The 22,647-nt window shown below is 38.3% G+C and overlaps 1 long non-coding RNA gene across 2 annotated transcripts; it reads right to left on the reverse strand.

Moving 5' to 3' along the window:
- Window positions 1-4,194: 4,194 nt before the first annotated feature.
- Window positions 4,195-7,634, reverse strand: LOC118436598. 2 transcript variants are annotated; one of them, XR_004835583.1, is made up of 3 exons: window positions 6,270-7,634; window positions 5,848-6,044; window positions 4,195-4,829 (listed from the first exon to the last, which is right to left on the reverse strand). It is a non-coding gene; the product is annotated as an uncharacterized LOC118436598 (long non-coding RNA). The 2 variants fall into 2 exon arrangements; XR_004835582.1 differs by having other exon boundaries at window positions 5,848-7,634.
- Between the last annotated feature and the right edge of the window lie 15,013 nt (window positions 7,635-22,647).

A 22,647-nucleotide genomic window follows, 5' to 3' on the forward strand; every position in this document is an offset into this window, starting at 1 on the left:
GAAGAACGAAAAAAGAATGAAACAAATGGCGTTCGACTATTTGACTTTGTCGAATTGTGCGGCACAAGAAAATAACAAAAATTACAGCATCAGTACATACATACATAATATATAATGTTTTGAAGAATAAAATATTTCGCCGCGACACGGCACGTGTTTCATTTTGCGTCGTAGTAAGAATCATCATGCTCTGTACGGTAATTGTTTTGATGAATTGTTAATTACGTTTGAGACAAATACAGACCCAGACACACATATTTGCTCACGTACACATCCGCGTCCCACGCAGTCGGTAAATCCTGTGTAAAACATTTAACGTAGAGAAAGTAACTTTCCCATTCTCCATTGTCTTCTGTGTATCCATCATGAGACGCGAGACAACTTTGTAAATTGTCTCACACATCCAACCTTAGAAAACCCCCATTAAATTATGGATTATCCACTTACTGCTGACCACACGAGTGAAGCTTACTCCATAATGCAGAGAAATTGGACTGAATTATACCTCAAACTATCGCAATGATCTTATTTCTGCTCAATACACTCCTTCCTTCCACCAAGCAGAACCGAATTATTTAAATCCCAAAAGGCTAATAATTTTCCCATTTTATTGCTTTTTATCTCCTCCTGACCCTCAAGTCAGTCTCACTCCCCATCCACTCTCTACTTGAACAGATGAATTATTGCACTTCATCCCCATCAAGTTCGATCCATCCCAAAGCCACAGAAATTGTACCCGCATCGGAGTCGCATCACCATATCAATGGTGGTGTTATTTCGGCTCCAAACATGTAAAAGAATGAGTCACTCGGATATTAGAGAAAGTGAAAGCTAAGCCCGAAACCACACAACTAATGCCCACACACAACTAACCACAATATTAAAGCGTGAAGAAGAAGGGCAACTTTTACAAGAAATTGATGCAGTTTCACCATCTCCCTCACGCAATTTTTACAAGGAGATGAGATAACGGTCTGTTATTACGAACTAGAATTGGGGAACAAGCCATGTTATCATCCCCAATCTTATATCATCCTTGTCATGTGAAGGTTATAATATAAAGTGCATTCAGGAACATAACATTGCATCACAATCTCTCACAAGATGAATCTACTCACTCACTACTCGTCTGAATGTCGAGTTAAAGTTTTCTTCTGTTTGCGACTGACTCGACTATTGGAATTTATGTCGAAATGGATACACACACTACAATAAATCACTCCCCCTTCGCTCGCTTTATTATTTCGAAGGATTCAACAAGGAAGAAAATTGCATCCCATTCATCCGTCCTCCTTCTCCTCAAGATGCAGCAGCAGAAGCAAAGAAATGTGAACTTTGAAGTTGTGCATGGCTGGACTGACATTTATGCTACCTTACAAACTACGATATACGTAGCGACATATGCATAACTTCCGGATTTCCAACCTGGTCCAAAGTGGTTGTCGAATTTCATCCGAGGGTGAACCTACACACGGCCTCAGAGAAAAAGAGGTATCAATCAAATAAAGTAAAATGAGCGCAATACAAACAGCTTATTGGATAAATAAAAAAAGGAACGCATACCACAGGCAAAATACCATCTGATGGTGACCCTCAGGTTCACGTACGTAATCCCCTCTCTAACAGATTCATTTTTTTAATTGAATTGAAAAGGTGAATTCAATTCAAGGTGAATTCAAGCAGCTATTTTGTATAGGTAGTTAGTTAGGGGGAACACAAGCGGCTGGATATTACAGATGAATGGAAAAGGCCTAAGCTGCTGCTGCTGCATGAAAAGAATGACGGTATAGATTTAAATGGCAGGGTTGAGTTCAACTGTGAGAGCTATTACTGGGAGTAAGAGGATGAAGCTTATTATTATGATGGTTGTTCCTCTTAAAGCAGAGATTCAAAGGCTTAGGTCAGGGTTGAAAGAGGAGAGAGGACGATGAGGTTTCACATCACAACAAGACTAATAAAAAATACGACTGGCTTATTTAGAAAGGGAGAGAAATATTGTGGGATCAAAACAATGATACAAGTTTTGCGTACGTACCATTTATACAGATCTAGTTCGTTATAACAATCTACTTTGGTTTAAAATGTACTCCAATAAAATCAAAAACGCTATCTCTTCAATCACAAACCACCAAATTCCCACCAAATTTATATAAATTGTATTGTACTAACTTTTAAAACTTTACGCAGTCAAAACAACAACTCCCATTACAATAAGTTGTCCTAGTTAAAAAAGAAGTCGTCGTACTCAATAATCGGAATCTTCTTGGTCTTGTTAACCCTTTCGTAGCCTTGTTGATGACCCTATTTACCTACCCAAGTACGTAAAATATATCCGTCCCATCTCATTTCCACATTTCAATCGTTTCCTTTTGTTTAAGGGTCCAGAAGAATACATTATTCCCTCCCGATCTCGTTACCGACCGTGTACAGGTACATACATATTTGTTACATAATATAGTATCATCATTACCTGCTGCAAGTACCCCAGTCTCTGTCTTATTTTTCTTTACAACCAAAAACAAATCCACCCATCTCGCCATAACAAATATCATGAATATAAGTGGAGCAGGTAGAATCATAAACATACAACAGCTCATCATCAAAAATGCTCAGAGTACGTTTCAGTCCTGGAAGGAAGGTAGTACCCAATCCACCAACCAACCAAATTCCCCACTTCCATGTAACAGAACCGTATCATTAAGTAACCCTGAGTCGGTCATGAATGATGGCGTTTCTCGCCTTAAAAAATGAAAGCACGTTAATGATGACGATTTTCATTGTGTTGCGTGCATTTTAATGGACGTTCCTTCACAAGAGGAGACTGGACTATATAAAACGCTCTGCTTTTGGCTGTGGGAATATTTTTTGTTTTCTTCTTCGCCCCCTGTTTTTGTAAACTTTAATATTTTTAGGGGAACATTCACAACTGAATTTTCATCTTCTGGTCCACATTCACATCATACTTTGAGATCAAACAAGCTGGCTGGATTACTCTCACCTAATTTCATTTTGAACCCAACAATACTTTGACTAATGGAAATAACAACGTGCAAAGCACACACAGTTTGTAATATGTCTCATGTCTGGGCGATTGTCTGTCCTGTATTATGATAAGTAATGATAAGCTCAAGAAAACACAGAGCTTCCAGTCGAGTGAAAGTGCACGCATTTATTTTTTTTTGTGGAGGAGTAGTAATTCCATCTACATTAGCTCACCTCTTTGCTTTGCTCTGATTCTTCCATTCAGCACAATTTGCACAGGATTTTTTGCACAAATCTGCTTTAATAATATGCTGCCAACAAGTACATAATAATACAGGGATTACATTTTTTCCCCTTCTTACTGCCAAGAGCGTAGGTATATTTAAACCTCTAACAATACTACTAATGGGCACCCATTGTGCAAATTCTGATGAAGCATGATACTGCAAATACATAAGTAATCCGGCGGATATCTATGAATCCGTACTAGTAACGGATTCACACTTAAATTATAAGAACCTGGTCATTTCATTCCGTTTGAGAGTGGCAATGATGATGATGATGATGATGATGATTACGAATACAATTGAGTTGACAAATGTTAAGAAGATAAGAAGAGGAGGACAAGAAAGTGTACAAGTGGTGGTGATACTGATGATAATACATGTAATTCTATGTATATAATTTTCATCCACCATCACACAAAATGTACACAGACAGAAAATCTAGACGGATTCATATATATGATGATCAAAGATCTTGTCTTTGTAATGATGATAATATCCAAATAAAAATATGGATAACAAACTTATTGTATACGAACGATTCATAAATAATGTCTCACATCACATCTCAATTTGGCGACAGTCACCCAGAGCGAAGAATAGCAATCATTTATAATCATATCTAATAATAATGACATCGTTTCTTCCTTCCAACCAGGAAGACGACAAGTTTTAGTGAAAAGGGTTCCTTGCTTGCTTGCATTTCGTATGAGAAGAACTCGATTCAAAGGAACAATGCCTTGTCTCCTGGTTGCTTCCGATTTTTCTCCATTCATGCTGAGCTCTCTCTCTCTCTCCTGTCCTTCATTCTGCTGTTCAAACTGTGACAAAAATTCGTACTTTGTGGCAAACTTCGCAGCAGAATAAAATGATAAAAACGCGCAAAAACGCTACAGTTTTCTTGCAGAAAAGATAAAATTTTGCAGAGTCCGACATGAATAAAATATTTTATTCGCGAAAGAAGGAAATTGTGTGAATGTTACGTAACAATAATACATATTCAACAAGATGATAAGATGCTCCAATTATTGTTGTGAGTTTCCACACAAAACAGAGATTACTTGACTACTGCTACTGCTATTAAAATATGGGAGAGTTGAGAGGAAAAAGTGAACAACAAACAACGGGATCCACTTACTGGGCTTTTTTATTATTTTGTATGAAAATCTAATTCTATTCTACTAACTCATACGTATCACTGACATATGAATGTGGAAGGACAGAGAAAGGAACAAGAAACACAAATCTATCCATCAAGTCATCACTGAAACACTGAAATGGGGAGTAAAGAACAAACAACACGGAGATATCTAATACTTACACAAGTTGGTTTTTCTCATCTTGTTCTCTCATCTGACTTGGAAATGTAGGAAAAACATTACCATTTATTTCCTTTGATTTGCTTCGGTTCCTTACCACGCATGTTATCACGCAAGCAGAAGACGTGGAAATGGGGGACGTGAAGAAGGGACGGACGGACACGACGACTTTGACAAGACGAGACGGTGGTAGATGATTGTTCCAGATCTGCTCTCCTCCTGTCCTTCTTCCTTCATGGTTCGACTGTGTAAATAAATAGTAAATATCACTGAGGAGAAACAGTATAGAATAGAAATCCTTGCTCCATGGTGGCTGAGGAAATTACTGGATGGCTGACTACTGCATTAAACCACAAGAAGCAAAACCACACACATAGTTTTTGTCTCATCTTCTTCTCTCCTCCTCCGTTAATCTATTTCATGGAAGAATAAAGGAGCAAAGAAGAAGCTGGATGACGAACGAGGACGAAATAGAATGAAAGAACGGAAGAAAATCGTTGGTAAAAAAGCAACAATGTTTGTTCCAACAGATTGATGGTAATGTTGTAATGTGGAGCATATGAATCAATGGGCTGTAGTTATGCACATATGTACACAGGATGACGAAATTGATCCAAAACATATCAACATATTTCATACTTACAAGATCCATATTTAGAACATTTTGATATAATAACATTATGAAATATGTTTGGTTATTGAGAAATTTAGCAATACCAAAACAACCTCTTGCATCACATTGATGCATTTTTACAGGAATAAGTCACATAAATGCAGGAAGTCTCGTCTTAATTAATTTTGCACGTACATAACGGAACTTTCACTGCAAACAGTAGGAAATAAATGCATACTGACAAAAAAACATACAAACTTGCATCATGCACACCAACCAATTAAACCTACCACCTGGAGAATTAGGAGGTTAATTATTTAATTATTTCTACTGTTGGACAGACAATGAACCCGAGCCAGCCAGACAGGGAATGCATTTGTTAAAAAAACTGGTAAAAAATTTGTAGCATGTATATTTTATTTAATAAAACAGTGAGAATGGAATTTGGACAATATTGTGGTTGGTGTGTAAAAATTGAGAGAAATGAGAAAAGGGAAGAGCATGCAACTTACTTTTTCCGATGCAACACCTACACTTTACTTCACACGAACATCAAAAAGCTTTCATGCCATTGTTAGCTCTAACTAACTCTTAATCTCAATCTTAATCCATCACCATTATTATCCGAATTAGGGATTTCTTCTCTTACCTTATTTTTCAACTGTTCTTCACTCACTTCAGGCTCCATTGTCATTATTTCCATTGTTGCACAGAGTTAAGAGGTACGTAGAGGTAAGGTTCATCATGATACGCCGTACATACTTGTAACAATTCCTTCGTAAAAATATGATGGAATGATGACAGGCAAAATGAAGACATCATCAAATCTCGAAACATATCTAGTTTCTGAAATCAAACTTAAATTATTACTCTTGTCTTGTAGCTAAATAAGTAAATTGGGAAGGTTGTAGCTCCTGCTCCATCTAAAAAAATGAGTGCTTATCCTCCTCTCACACCAAATGCAGGTAAATAAATAAATAAATAAAGAATAAAACGACAGGAAATGAAGAATTGTCTATGAATTAATTTTATATCTGTATAAGATCAACTGAAAAATGGAAATATATTTACCAACGGAAACTTGAGATTAATCAACATGCTTCTTGATATTTTTAATACGTTTGGTTAATGGGAATTTTTGAGGCAAGTTAGACATGAACCAAGGAGTCACCGGAGTCACCGTTACTACTACAGGATTCTTAAATTAAATTAGTTCACAAAATACAGGACGACTTTACTCCCACTTATTCCACTAAAGTCATCTTTTTAAGCTTGTCAAACACTTGAAAATCCCATCGCTTCAAGTTATGTCACCTCCTGAGTGTGCATGTACATACCTCCATTTGAATGGTATAAAGGGCTCTTGAATTCCAGATTTGAAGGAAATTAGGAACTTGAGGGCTTGCGTTAAGAGGGACCAATTGTGTTTGGCATTTCATTATTTGTACATTGTGCAACTTGCTTTGTTGTCATCCTCGTCATATTCTCTTCTCTTGAGTCAGAAGGGAGCAGCACAACGTCTGGTCTGGCCTCTTCTTCTTCTGGTCACAGCAGCAGATCAGAAGCAGCATTGAGAAAGAGAGGAGTCCCTTGACAATGACAATTGGCCATTGTCAACCCAAATTGTCCAGACCCCGGCACCACCACACTGGGCTGTGATAGTGTTTTGAATGTCACAATACAAACAAAAGAAGACGTGTAACATGCAATGCGAGGAGAAAAACGGACAAATATATGTTCTCCTGAAGAAAAAATGGAAACCTTTGCTGGTTAAGTTCCCTCCATTTTTCTTAATCCACGACCAATATCAAGAATCGATCAAAAAACTTAGCACTGGTCACGAAGCACACACCGTTTTCCGAATGCACATCATTTCATATAGACATTTACCGGAAACATATTTATTTATATCAAAATCCTCCAACATGATGTCCAACATTTATATATTTATTTCATTTTTCTGTTTCATCTTCTCGATTCTCGATTGTTACTTATCTTCGGTTATCTTTGGTCTGAGTTATTTTTTCTCTTTCTTGTCTCCTTTCAACCATATCGAATATCGAGATCAAAGTCGAATAAGTGGGCAGAGAGGTGGAACCATATTGGTTTTTGGTGGTCTTGTGTGTGGGTTGGTGTACGTAGTTTATCGTCATATTTTCAAGGTGGGAACGCAAGGACCGGAGACAGATGCAAGCGACTTGTCCAGTGACAGGGGTATGATTAAGTATAATGATGATGGTTGTGGTTTTCTTTGTTGAATTTGTCATCTTTTTCCTACAAAATTGTTTCAATCTTAAGGAAAAACAACTGCGTGCATGGTTTGGTACAAAACTGATTTTATCCATCTTTTCTACAGAGCAGAGATCTTGAACAATATGTCGATCTCATTTTAAATGACATATAATTATAAAACTCGTATTTCTGTGAGGAAGTAAAGTCGGATGACAACTTTTGATAAGGACCACAGAAGAACTACTTATCCAGGATAGAATATATTGGAAACTGGTTCAAAATTTCAGCAATGCCAGTGCAGGAACCAGAATCATCTTAGTTATCAACAAAAGAAAAAACAAAATCTTATCTTTCCACATCAACCCACAAATTATTTTAGACATGAACACGCAAAGTTGGGATAACGACAAATGTCGAAATGAATTAGGGACAACCTTCTCCGTTATCCAATGTATACTCGCATCTGTTTTCTTTATTTTATACCTTGTCATTTATTTTCAGCCCTATCTGTTAATGTCCCCGAAAAGATCTTACGCTCCATCCGGAAGTTTAGATTTTCAGAAATTCCACGAAAACTAATTTTAAGTGTGAGTTTACAACAACTTGAAGATACATTTTTTAAATGAGTCAGAACCTTGGACTGGTGGTTTGGTTAAGTTTTTTGTACATAAATACGTACATTTTTCATGTTCAATGTTTAATTATAGGAGAAATAAGATTGGATATCATTACGACCTAGGACGAGTGCGTATGTATGCACATACATTACTCACCCACCGTTGTGGTTGTTAGGCAAAGATACCATATCTCCTTCTCCTAAGAAATTACGAATACGCTCTGCTGCTCACTCTCTTTGTATCGTAATGATTGGCCATAAAATGTTTCCATACACGAAACAATAATCTTTAAGCAGGCGACTCATAAGTTACCAACCACTAGAAGTAACGTAGTAAATACTTATGAGAGCCAGGTAGTAAAAAACTAAACCAAAAAGCCAAATAACAAACAAGGTTCTAAACAACGAACGAGCAGACAAGTTAAACTTTACTTTCGTGTCGGCCCCTGAGATGATGATAATAATATCTTGTGGTCATACTTGTACATCGTCGAACTGCTAGTTAGGAAATTCCTGGCTCGGAGGAAATAAAATGAATGACTCGCTTGTCGGATTGTGGTGTGGTACAGACGGCAGGTTTCTCTCTGACTGACTGACTCATGGAAAAAGGTAGTCGACTGATGAGCCTCAAGTCACCTCAACCCGAACCTTCAACTGAAGACAAGATTACTCTCTGACGGTGTACGTTGGTTGTGGTTTTGTTTGATTTGAATTTGAGCCTTGCTCCTCCGAAGTAGTTTGAATGAGATACAAATGATGTGTTTTAAGAAGGTGAGACATAGTTATTTGTTTTACTGGGGATACATATTTTAGAGCAAAAAATTGTAAGCTATGTATCTTCCGCGAAGCACTCGAATTTTTAAGTAGTTCCTGGATCATAATTTGTTTTTGAGCACTAACCGTTTATGTCGGGTGGTTTGGTAGTAATTCTTTAAAATAAAATTGATCAGGACGAAATCACCTTTTCCATCATGTTTACTTTAGTTAAAGGACAGGAAGACAAGAAAAGAGAAAATTATCACATCAATCGCTCATTGAATCACCTTTAATGTTGAAATGATTGATCACTAATGCATCTTTACAAAGCGCTACAATCAAACGTGAAAGGAAAACTTGCATTTGATGCACTTAAAAAAAGAAGGTTTAATTGAAAAGTTTCTTCTCGACACGACCTCTCCCTCCACTATTCGAAACTTTCAGAAATTTACTAAAATTCTTCAAGTTCAAAATTATTTATCACGTCGAAAGCCGAGTTGATAAAAACAAGTGCGATGCATTTGATATTTTGTTTTGTCTCTTAATTTTGTTGGCATTGAGGTTTAGGCGTAAACAACTATAGCATTGAAACCTTTGTTTTTATAAAGTTGTTTGTATCAATTTTGCCCATACTTAACACAATGTACGTGGAGTTTCAAGGCCTCTCTCGATATTGACACCAGCCAGCTAACTAAACCAACCACACCTTCCCGAACATGCCTCTCCTCCGTCACGAAGCACATGCAGACTTTCTCTTTCTGAATAGTGTATTGTGTTATAAATTGTAAAGTAGAACTGGTGGAAAGGGTTTTGGACAGTTTGGTTGTTGAGAAGTTTAGTAGTCCGATTGGCATTAGCTTTCTCTCTCTCTCTCCATCTCATCACTTTCATGCCTTGCTGCGCGTGGTATGGTGAAAGTCTAGGTGGGGGTTCAATCCATTCTCTCACCCGTGATGGCAGCAGCCAAAGTTTGTGATTCGTTTTTGTTTGGACTTGACTTTGAGTCTGGCTGGCTGAATGTATTCTAAATTCCAATCCAATCCAGCCAAAGTGAAACGGCAAACTCTGTATAACTCTCCCGACGAACGACTTTCACCAATTTCTTGCATTCCTCTCGGCTCAACTTGTAAATTCCTCCCCATTATCATTCCCACTGCTAGGTGTACAGTTTCCCCATCGTTGTGCGGTGCAGAGCTGGCAGAAGACAAGACTAAGGTCAAATTCATACTACGAACGAGCGTATTTTATCAGGATTATATTCCCGTTTGATGATATGATACTGGCACAAATGAGAATTTAAACGCAAAATCTAAACCACTCCAAAGCCAACCACATCAAAGATATATTTCCATTTGCTTGACGAATGAATACACAAAGTGGAACCGATACTCAACGTGTGGTCTAATTTCTGTGCTATCGTCGCTTTGAAAATACCCGCTTCATTCGAATTGATGAGCTTATTGGGAATTTAATTAGGAAAAATATTCTTTAATTAAAACCGACTATAGGAAAATGTAGGGCTTATCATTAATTAATTGAAAAGCTTGACACACATTTCATACATACACATTTTGCTTACTGTTCGGATTAATTTAGCGAAATTGAGACGTAGTAAAACTCACTCCAAATAAAATTTGTATTCAATGAAAAACATGACTACTTTTTAGATACCAATGAAATCCTTGTGGTGGTTTAATAGCGTGTCTTTCCAGGAAGGAGACGAGACCGCCCGGAGAAAGCCAACCAACTAAATTCATTTCATTCAACTTTCTCCCGTTTTGCGTGCAGCCTCATTCCATTATTTTCCACTATTGACTTCGGTCCTATGTACGTATGAGCCACCAAACCTCCCAACCAACCAACCACCGCACGACTCCATTTCATTTTACTCCAAATCATTTTAATCGTACCGTCTTCTTCTTTGTCTTGCTATTTAGTAATCTAATTTATTACCAAGGATTTGCAGATTTGATTCCACCAGTTTAATACTTACCTTGGCTGCCTCCTCGACTAGTCACCTACGCACACTTTCTCCTGACGGAAGCCACAAATGCAATAAGTAAGTAGCTCTCCGGTACCCTATTTCTCTCCTATTTATCCTGGAACGCTGGGGAAATTGGGATTAAATTAAATTCCTTTAATCCCTCCTCCTCCTTTGACCCGCTTTACTTTCCCTTATTTATGAACAAAGTTACAATGTTAATTAATTTTAGACGGCTTAATCCAACTTAAGGACTAAATTCCTGGTCTGGTCAAAATTTGGCAGTTTCAAACAAACCAAAAGAAATATTTTATCTTAAAATAGGACACATTTGTTCTAAATTTCGAGGGAAAACAAGGTAATGTAAGCAATGAGGTCAGCAGATCAGTTGGCCCGAAATACATAGTTTGTCATCCTGGAGATAAGTTATGGTCATGGTTGACTTGCTAAATACCAAAGACCTTACACACACAGGTCCTCATTTTTTCCTATCATTTCCACAACTTTTGGCACAACTGAATCCAAGATGCATTTTGTGGATGAACTAAAACTAAGGTAAAGTCGCAGTAGTTAGTTCGTCGACAACCTGGCGCCTTCTAAAAGTATTCAGTGAAGCGTAGTTTACTTTCTGGCTTGCAATCAGACGGTGATAGAAATCAAGTTGAATAGAGTCCAAACTAACCTAAAACCTCTTAATAATAAGTTGTTCCTGGAAATAATAAAAATAAAAATTTACCAATGTAAGTCTAAACCATGGACTAATTTTAGTGGTTATGCCACCACCACCACCCACTAACCCATCACAAGTGAAAGAATTCAAGGTGAAAGCAAGTAATGGAATGGTGAAAGTGGATGCTGAAAACCCACGCAGTTCGTGCTCATCCATCCATACGTGTAGTTTTCCATCACACTTTTGCCCCCCAAAAACATGAGAGCACACTTTGTCAAATGGAAGTAAGTAGTTCGTATGTAATTTGTACTGGAATTTACGTGCAGTAAGCAACTTCACAATTTGCGCGTAGGTGTATCCCCAATTTGCAAAATATACGGCTTCACGACACTCTTTGAACTATTTATTTTTGCCCCAAAGACATTTTCTCGTTATGTTATGACGGCAAATTCACGGAATGATTTTCGCAAATGAGCATGCAGTTCGAATCCTCACTGAAAATAGAACTCATAGACAACAAGTTTCTTGGAATAAATATATCGTCTTCAATGGCCTGCTGTCTCATCACTATTGCAATTGGCACTTGCAATTGAGTACTCTGTTCCATTTCCCGTCGTCTCGTCTTCCGTACATACCTTCATCTTTCAACCAACCGCGGCATCACCGCCGCAAAATTCGCCCCCGCTTCTCTCATGTCAAGTGCGGAAGCTGATAGTGAGTGAGTAGAATGCTGATGAGCCTTGGGGGATTGTAGACGACTACCAACCAACCAACTTCAACAAACATTTCTGGTTCAAGGATCATTACTATTACAGAGCAAGATGAGGCCTCTCAAAGGCTTGCCTATACACGGTCCTACCTAATACATCTCAAAGAGGAGGAGGAGGTGATGCACATTTCGCTCGACACGATCGTACTCCAAATGCACATCACGCTATGCAGCAATTGTATGCAAACTGGAATTGGCAATCTTCAAATACGCAGGGTGCTCCTATCTCTAAGAATGTTTGCCTTAGAGAGAGAAAGCGTTCAGTGATATATATGTTGTACTTCCTCCAGTCTCCTCTCTCCAGAGAAGAGAAGAGAACTTTCCGCAGCAGCATTTTCACAATTTGAGTATTTTGAGTGTTGGGTTTTGACATGTCATTTCTCTTTTGTGAATCTGGATTTCAGATCTATTGATTTTCTTTCATCTCATCTCATCCACATGGCGGAGTAGGAATGAGGTTGAGTTGACGGGAGTGCGAGGAAGAGAGTAAACTGGGCTAAATCTGAAGACAAGTCGGTCCACGGCATGTCATGACTTAAGCTACAGCCCGACAGATATCTGGAATAGAGAAGAAGAGACGATGCTACACGAGGCACGATTGAAAAACAGCCCTTCACACACATAAATCCAATCCGACCTAATGTCCAATTCATTCGCAGCTATGTAAAGCAGGTCCCTATCGCAAAAAGGAAGAAATTGAACTGATGGATGCAAATTGACTACTTTCTCCACTTTCCTGTGATAATCTTTCAAAGATCTTATTCTTATTTATTATTTTCCTCCAGATTATGTCATCCCGTAATAAAAGTTATGTAACGCAGCATTATTACAAAAGTATGTACGATACGATGCACGTAAAACAAAATAATATTTCAGCCCCGTTATGAATTTCGCCGTCATTCGTGATATGATCCCTCTCTCTGAGCCTTCACTTGTCTGGGGGAGACGTGCCAAGTAGACGTAGCAAAACCAGACCACCATCGCATCAAGCCAGCTTAGCTTAGACGACTCATTCACTCGGTCACGTAAACCTTTCGCACTCCACTCCATTTACTCGATCCTTTCCCTCATGACCAAATATTTATTTCCTTTGCGAGCATACAAAAAATGTGGAGGAATCACGATTTCCCCATAAGAAGAAGAAGAAGGCGAATTCCATACAAGTATTATAATGACTTGCATTGGAGAGAATAGATGAATCTGGTCGTGGTGGTGGTGGCGTTTGGCGAGATTCTTTTCTCCCAGATATTACAGATTCCTAAAGATTTTGCACACTTCCACAAATTCCTGATCTATGATCCGGATAGACAGTTCCTCCTGCAAACGGACAGGAAGACAGAAGGCATGTCTTGTAGACAGACGCCGGGCTAAAGTATGAAGGCTGAAGTTGTGCCGTAGTAGGAGTTGGATAATTAGTGCAACCTTTTTGCTGCTGACTGGTTGACTGGCATTTCATTAATTCCTATACTTTCCTCACGATTTGCTGTTGCTTTCTCCTCCCAGAGAAAGAAGGAGAAAAAGCCTGCTGCAGTTTTGACTCGCAAGCAAAAATAAGAAAATTGCCGGAAGAAATATTGCGTATCGCGCTACATCGGAGTTGGATTGGATGATCAGATCCAGATTACATCACGGCTACCACGAACAAACACCACCACCACTTTCAGCTACCGAAGGAGTAGTAAGCAGCATTAAGGCATTAGGAAAAGTTGTTGGCTTGTACAACAATCCAGCGATTCTGCACTTTCACATTCAACCGGAGAATCGAGAACGTCTAGGAATCGACCCATAAACATAAATCAAGCGAATACATACACGTAATATAAATTATCTCTCTCACTACTTCAACTTACGCCCAACAAAACCAAGCCAAAAAAGAATTTACTTTCACCAATGCCAAACCAAACTTTCCCAATGGTTTTGTAAGTAAGTAGCGAGAGGTTACAGGAACACGATGAAATGTTACGCTAGGCTCCATGGGATCAAATGTAATGCCAAATCAGAGGGGAACTTGGACCCTTTGGGTTTTTTTAGCAAGCAAGCAAACTATTTAACAAACCCTGCTGCTGCCTCTGATCTTGGGCTTATCGTGCATTGATCAGTGCATAGATCAACGGTAAAGAACAATAGTTTTGGCTTAGATATAAAAAATGCAGAACTTTGGTTGCAAGGGAATTTTGCAGTAGTGCAATTTTTTCGAGTAGATGTATCGAACTTGCAATTTTATGTAACCTCTGCACATAACACAGTTTACTTTGTCTGCATCGTGGTTTCACTTTCGGATTCAGGCTTATGATTAAATCTTTGAAAGTATCGAAACTTTGCAAAGTGCACTTGCAGATGAAAAATATAGATTATGACGTTAAGGTTAACCACTGTTGCAAAATAATTTTGTTGGTTTTGCTTGCTACATAGCTTTTCCGAGAACATGACCATCTACTTCTAAGAATCTTCCAGTCTAGCTGTAACTGTCTCTGTGGATGGAAATGATAAGCTTTCGTGCACACACTCGAGGGAAATAAAGTAATTTGGTGTCCTTTGAAATTCTCAAACTCTTAACCTATATATTCTTTCTTGTTGATTTAGATTTTAGCCTTGTTTCGTTCCGGACAGAGTTGAAAACTAATTTTCTCCATAACCATACAGTCTCTCGGAACAAAACTCATCAAACTAGTTTACAGTTTTGCCTTACTTTTTGAAATGCGAAAGTGGTTTTCAGCAGAGAAACAGAGGTGAAAGTTTTTTTTTCTTCTTTAACTTTAAGAATTTTTAAACTTGTCCACTTTTTAGCAGCGAGTTGGTCTACAGATACAAATTAAGTTGCAATAAGGATTGCAAGTTTGGAAACAAAAAATGCAAAAGTTCTCAATCAATCAAATTATAGTTTTCCCTAGACTAAATTGTTCTTTTTGCCGCAAAGCAATTGGGCCAGCTGTCATTTCCCAATTTGAATTTAGTGCTCAGGAAACATTAACGAGACAAGACAGGTCATACCCTTGAAACTTGATGCAGTCCTAAAATTGGACCCTTTCTTTATTCTAGATAAATACCGATGGTTATCACTATTTGGAGGATTATTATACAACGAATGAGCCTCACGTCACGTCAAGTCCTCTTCTTTTTCTGTTATTCTGGCAACAATCGAATCTAGTTCAATCAGTCCATCTCATTTCACATCCAAAAGTTTAACAATCCAAATTCCAACCCTTGAATAGCACCTTACAACTTAATTACAGACTTGTTATACCAATTGTGCCAGAGTTGCGTGTTTAGGAAACATTTTTGTTTCGCTTTTTCCTCATGTGCGATGATGACTGACTATCGTTCCAAAATAAACGAAACGGATTTCATTCCATCTTTGGCAGGCAGCCCTTCATTCGTTCGTTTTGATATCGGAGATGGAAATCTATAGTTGTGAATGTAATGGAATAGAAGCGATTAACGTGAAATTGTAATGTTACACCTTCTATTTATTTTTGTTTAGTTGGCCTTTTTGAATATTTATTTGGTTTAATAATTGGCTTTCGGGTGTTGGCTGTGCACATATATCGCTGGATGGCATTAATTTTTGCACAACTTTCGCTTTTCCAACATATTCCTGTTGCACTTATTTATTAAATTTCAATTCGGGTTGAAGCTGGATGGAGGCAGGCTATGAATTATATGCAACTTGGATGTATCTACATAGCATTTAGACACTTGTATCGCATGACTATTTCCACATCCTCCTCAAAAAAAGTACCCATTGCATCTGCCCACAAACACCTTTGCAACATAATAAAACAACACGCAGGAAAGGTGTACCATTACATGACATGCTTTAATAAGAGCTCTGATGACTTAAGCACCCACCACTTCTAACCCACAGGTAACCTAAGCAAGCAAGTCCTCCACTTTATGTAGAATCGTTCGTAGCATCGTTATTTTCTGCGGTTTGAAAAAATCAATCCTAAAATTGCTCGGTTTCGTGGTTTCTTGCTCTCTCTTCTAGTATTCACCTTTTGCTGATCGTTCCAAACGCGATGCGATGCCATGCCACATTTTATACCAAAAGCCATCATTATTTCGCCCTTGTTTCTGTTTCCACCCCACCACCAGTTAATGATGGTGGCCGTATTCCTGGCTGGCTCAAAGTATTTGCACATCGTGTTAAACGAATATGTAGGAAAAATAATTTTAATGGTTGGTTGCCACCACATACAGCCAACTAAAGGGTGGGTTTTATGGGCTGAAAACTGTAAAAATGAGTCAAAAAGGGCAGGAAAATGCCAATCCATTTATCCACTTGGACATTTAGCATTTCTACTGATCGTCCAATCCGGGTAGGAGGAAAATGGTTGGTTGGAGAGGAAGTATACATTTCATGTAACTTTTCCTTCCCTGCATCGTGTCGTTATTACAGTTATTTGCAGTTATTAAATTGCATTCCAGTCGCTTCATTTCATACGACGCTTATCGCCCGTATTCTTATCGTGTCGTACATACTATACATAAAAAGATTGTACAGCAAGTTGCTTCTGGTTTTGGGCAGCATTTATTTTATTGTGTGTTTTACGACCACATCAATTTTTACAGATAAACGCATGAAAAGGAAGGGGTTGGACGGAACAGTTTTTGTTTATTTTTCTCTCTTCCCATATATTGCAATAAATTGTAACAATTCTCCAAGATCAACTGTGGCAAATGGCATTATTACTCCGACAAGAAGAGCCGTATTACACTAACTTTTTGGAACACTGGAGAGATGTGCAGATAAAATTTATACTTCCACTTTTTGCACATTTGCAAGTGCATAGAAAAGGACGGAAAAGTGTAAATGAATTTTAGCTTCTGGTTTTCCTGTCCCTGCTTATTGTAAAATTGAATAAGTGTCGAGCAAATGCTAAAATGTTCTCCTTACTCAGAGTCACATTTCAAAGAAGGAACTTTTCTTGGCACCAACCACAGTGTAAAATGTTAATGGTAAATTGGGGACAGCGCCAACCTAGCAAACTGCACAACTGCAAGCGAAGAAGAACGGAATCCCTTAACCAACTAAACCAAACCACTAATTCTGTTTTTTGTCCTCATAAAGTACAAAATTTTGTCCCAACCCAAATAAAATAATGTTCGTGTTCATCCGCACTTTCTTGGCTGGGGGCCAGGCGTGATGAAAGAGATCTGCGGAATGATTCCGCAGCTTTCTCCTCTCCCTGAAGGCATCATCCTCAACTCGGGAACACATCTTGTTTGTGGTGCGGGTTGACGACGATACCGGTGGAAGGAAATACATACGCGAATTTTTTGACGAGTGGAAACTTTCCTAGAAAGAAAACTAAACTGAATGAAAGCGATCTCTGGGACTCGGAGACAGACAAAAATAGATCAGGGCATTTGTAATTAAACTAACGACGTATGTACGAAAAACGTTGTGTAGTTGGTACATTTTCCTTCTTACGCAAAATTCGTTTTAGAAAATTCTCTAAAGACTTGGTTGCAAAATTTGATGGAGGCCTATTTTTGTAGGATAAGGACAACGCTATTGCAGTGTCATATATACGTATGCGGGAGGTAAATAAGTAGACTTTATCGTATGCGCGTGCATGGGTTTGTTACACACCGTGGACGTCTTTTACTTTTCCCAAATTTTCTTCTTTTCTGTGTCACTTCTTTTCTTAGAACAAAAATAAATCTTTCTTCACGGCTTAGGAAAGCAACATCCAAAGTCCATCCACACCAGGCAACGAAAGAAGAGAGAGAAAGCAGGGACTTGGAAACAAACGTAAGTGCACGTGAGAGCAAGATGGCAATAATTCTTCGTTACTTGAAATCTTTGAATACATGGACGAATCCAAATAAATGTGAAGGATGCCTTGCTTTCACTTTCCTCTTGTAAAGGTGAAAGAACGTGCTGGCCATGTCTGGTGGATGGTGTTGGTGGGGGAGCTAGCAGAATACCATAAAAGTGACAAAGTTCATTTGCAGGTTCATTGTATCCGGATGACCTCGTTATTTTACGGTTGAACTGAAAATCTGCGAGTTGATCATGAATACATAAAACTAATTCAGGAATGAAGAATTACAAATTTTGCACAAATTTTAGCCCCCATTTTCCGAACCAAGATTAATATCTACATTGACACTCAATAATGCATCGCATCTGCGTAGGCATCTCCCCTCCGTAGATAAGTATTTTTGGGAACAAGGACACGTCGGAGAAAGCAAGATTAAAGATTCCTCTCTTCTTCCATTCGACAATATCGTGAAGAATTCTTCACATCGAGAATTGTTCGCATCCTTTCTTTCGGAGATGAACAACGTTCAACATTCCACAATTTTACGGATCTCCACTCCACCTCATCTTTCTTTCATTTCGGTCGTCGTTCTCCTTGTTTCTCCGTTAACAGGGTGCAGTCGGAGAATACTAAAATTTTTACTGAGTATAATTTATTGAATCAGAAAAGTGGTACTTTCTTGATATGACCGGCTCCCCGTAAAAAAATCTATGCACGATCCGTCGCCCGCAAACAATAAATTTCTTTACGTTATATTACCTTCACCTTGAAAAATTCTTATTTGGATTGGCGAAGTATTTTCTCCTTTCCCAGCATTTTACTACGTTTTGTGCTCGTAGTAATAAGTTTAAGAATGATGACGACGAGAACAAGGCAGCGTAAAAAAAAGTGGATATATAAGTAAGTAATGGCGCGTGCTTTTTTTAGTAAGTCCTGGAAAATAGTAAACGCTACAGGGTACACGATAAAATTGAGTGGATACACTCGAAATATTCACATATTCTGTACTACGCAACATCCAAGTTTGCATGAAATTCGAAAGAGTGATGCAAATGATATTATTTGCAGGCTGAAATGTTTCTTTCCAAGTTTTGAGTCCTCGTGAAACTTGATATATTGTTCCGAGTCAGATTCTACTACTGCACTTTATTGCATCTTCCTTCTTCTTGAATGAAATTGGAATACCTTTGAAATGTATTTAACAAATTCTTACGAGGTGGAACCATGTACAAAATTGGATAAAATAAAGTAGCGAGTTTGCCGAATATTTGTATCTATATGGTGATAGCAAACCATCCCGGAAAACAAGGTGCATACGTATCTTTCAAGGTTTTCACCTTTACAGACAATGGGAAGAAGGAATCCAATAACACTGCCGACTTGCATCCTGCTTCAATTCTCCCATTCACGTGGAACTTATTCCCTTCAAGAACTTTCGGAAAAAGATATTTTCCTCGACGGGGAAAGTCTGGCCTAAAATGCGTAAAATGTAAAAAGTGTAAAATAAGATGTATGATCCTTCTCATATAACTTTTAAAAAAGTGGAAAACGCGATCATGTTCTCCCTCTCGCACTGTTCGGAATAAGTGAGGTGCACCATGAGGGAAATGCTGCAAAGTGCATTATCTTCCTTGCACAAGGATGAAAGATGGAGTATCAAGTGGAGTGTGACATTTCAAAAACTTTCGCGTTTTCTCCTATGCAATGGTGATCCTCAACTCAGCCACTTCTTTATGATGCTAATGTGAATCCTATTAAACAATCCATTTGAATTTTCAATACGACCAACCAAACCACAAAGTGAAAGTAAATCACTTTTGGTGCAAACTATGTAAATACGCTGAAGGATTTCCTTTACACGTGGTTCGTTCATGATAAAAATAAAATGCGTCATAAGTAAGTATGTCCTTGATCAGCCTGTAAACAGGATTGTGTGCTTCTTGCCGTTGTAAATATGTAGCTAAGAAAGGACGACTATTCATTTCGGGAGCAAATTAATTCCTGGAAACATTAAATGAATTTTTTATTGAATGGTTCATTCATTCATTCATTCATTGGTTCGCCTATGTATTCGCCATTTTGCAATTCGTGATCTCTCATGCAGAACCGAACTTGTACTTTCTTCTTTTCCCGATAGTTTCTTCTTGATGCTGGATGAGAACAAAGAACGGCAAACTCTGTACCGCTGGAGAAAGTCGCCACATACAATGCCACATCACAGAGAACGGTGGGTCCTGTTGCCCGGCAGTACGTCAGTCACACTCGTGTGTCGCGTCTCAATTTCCAATAATGAATAGCTCTCGGCATTTCATTCACCACCACTTTTTCTACTTCTTCTTTTCCGAGGAAGTAAACCAGGACAAAGGCAACGAAACGAGTGGGACGATGGATGGACAAAACCTTTCCAATAAACCAAACAAGTCGGAAAATCTGCCTGGAAGGAAAAGGTGAAAGCTGGACATTTCGACTTCAATTTCGAATTTCTTTGATTTCTTCTTTTACTTTCTTCAAAGTGGACTACAGACGATACATATCAAAAAAGCGACACAATGGTTGGTTGCCTTCACAGTTGTGCCATTTCTTCTTCTTCTTCTGATCAATGTTTGTCAGAGAAAGCTGAACGTTTGTTGTTATCTAAGAAAAAATGAGATGAAGACGAGAAGCTATCAGAGAAAAAGTGGGGAGAACCTACTCCAAAAATTCAATTAGCTCCTCTCTGTTCCCATTTTTAGACCTACTAATTCAAAAAAATAAAATGGGTGAATTTCATTTTGAGTAGAAATCTAGAACCAAAACAAGTTTTTTTTGTTCAGACAAAAAAAACTAGCTTTAAATGGGCGCCTTCATCACTTCCCGGAACATGTAGTACATCCCAAATAATATTAACATACTGCAAATATTCTCATAAACCGTTGCAAATTTTACTACTTTTCCTCTCCAAGAAGTCTAAACATGCCATTCCCTGTATACATACAAACATTAGTCCCAATCTGATGGCTCACTCCGCAGCAGGGTATCTGTAAAGGTGGTCGTTTATTCCGAGATGAGATGATGTCCCTTGATCATATGCACTCTCAGACCATTTCCCTTCCACCATTTCATGTCGTGCTCTGACTTGGTTTACTTTCTCCATTTCCGCGTTCCAATGATGCATTATCTCGCTCTCAAAGAGTTACCAAACACTCCTCTTCAACCCACCAAGTCCCATTCAGCCAAACTAATCTCAATCTTGATCTGACTCTCAGAGTGTACAATCTCGCTTCAAATCTACATCTCCTCCAGCCTGAACCACTGCTGCAGTACGAAAACAAACATAAAATATCGTCGCTTTCTTTAAACCTGGTGCTATAAATACAGGCCTCCCCTTTATTTCAAAATGTACGGTATATTCAGAAGCAGCAGGACCACTAACCACGGTGAGTCCATTGTACGCGTGTGTATCTAGTCTTGGAATCTCTTAATTCAGCCTTTGTCCCTCGCTGTCTCGGCTCAATTTAGTCCCAGTTGTGTGTGACATACTGGTTGAGATTTCTCTGATTGTGATGATAGCGAGTAAAAATAGTGGAGCATAATAATGACATCTTGAGATTACGCTGCAGAAATAGAAACATAACATAACACAGCTTGCATCCATCCAATCCACCAGCAACAATAACGACACGACGACGACGACGGACATCCGCATCTTTATTCTGCCCACTGAATATACTGTAAATACAGACTTGTCCTCCGTGTGTACGGAGAAATGAGATCTTTATGTAGATACTTCTGATTTATTTGTACCTCTAAACACTCCCGAGTCCTTTTGGACAATGTTTGTTTGGTGGTTCATTCTTATTATTGTTGTTACTCTGTTCTAAATTCTAAGTGCTTTTTATTACTGGGCACAATAGTAGTTAGGATTTATTTGGGATGGAATGGCGATCTGCGACAGGGTACGTACGTACAGAAATCCAAACAAAACGCCATGAGCCAAACCAGTTGGAAAATATTTGTATTCCATAACTACTTATTATCATGGCTGAATTTGAGAGGGGTACTCACTTACTCACTATGTTTTGTGAGTGAAAGGGTTATCCCTAACTAAATCCGGCTTATTGTGCTATAGACGTCTGGCAATTAGTATCAATAACAGGGATTTCAATAATGCGAGTACATAAGCACAAATATTTGAGGAAACATGAGAACCATGTTTTTTGTGCTACATTTGTAGGTACATACGGAACTATTATGTAAGGATGATTATCTATGTTTGTATTATTCTAGTCGTAGGTAGGTATCTGTTATTATGCTTTGTTTGTCATCATCATCATACATAACTGGTTCACCTATTTGATTCATAATAAAGGTCCATTTATCAATGGTGTATTCGTATTTCGAGAGAAATTACGTTCGTCGTGAAATGGAGATGTTGTCATTCATTAGGAAAAGGACAGTAAACATGATCCTGTATTTTTTTATCGTCACCTTTCCTAGGCGGAAGTCAGGACTTTTTTTATTATGCTCCGGCTAGTGAACCTTATTTAAGCCAAGGATTAGGTTTGATTGGGGGGGATTATGTAACTCCTAACTCAATACAAACAGTTTGGAGTTTATTATTCGATTAAGGTGAATATTTGCTTAATAATATGTCAATATTTACAGACAATTAAAT

The sequence above is a fragment of the Folsomia candida genome, unplaced genomic scaffold, assembly GCF_002217175.1.
Source record: "Folsomia candida strain VU population unplaced genomic scaffold, ASM221717v1 Fcan01_Sc009, whole genome shotgun sequence".
Classification (NCBI taxonomy): domain Eukaryota; kingdom Metazoa; phylum Arthropoda; class Collembola; order Entomobryomorpha; family Isotomidae; genus Folsomia; species Folsomia candida.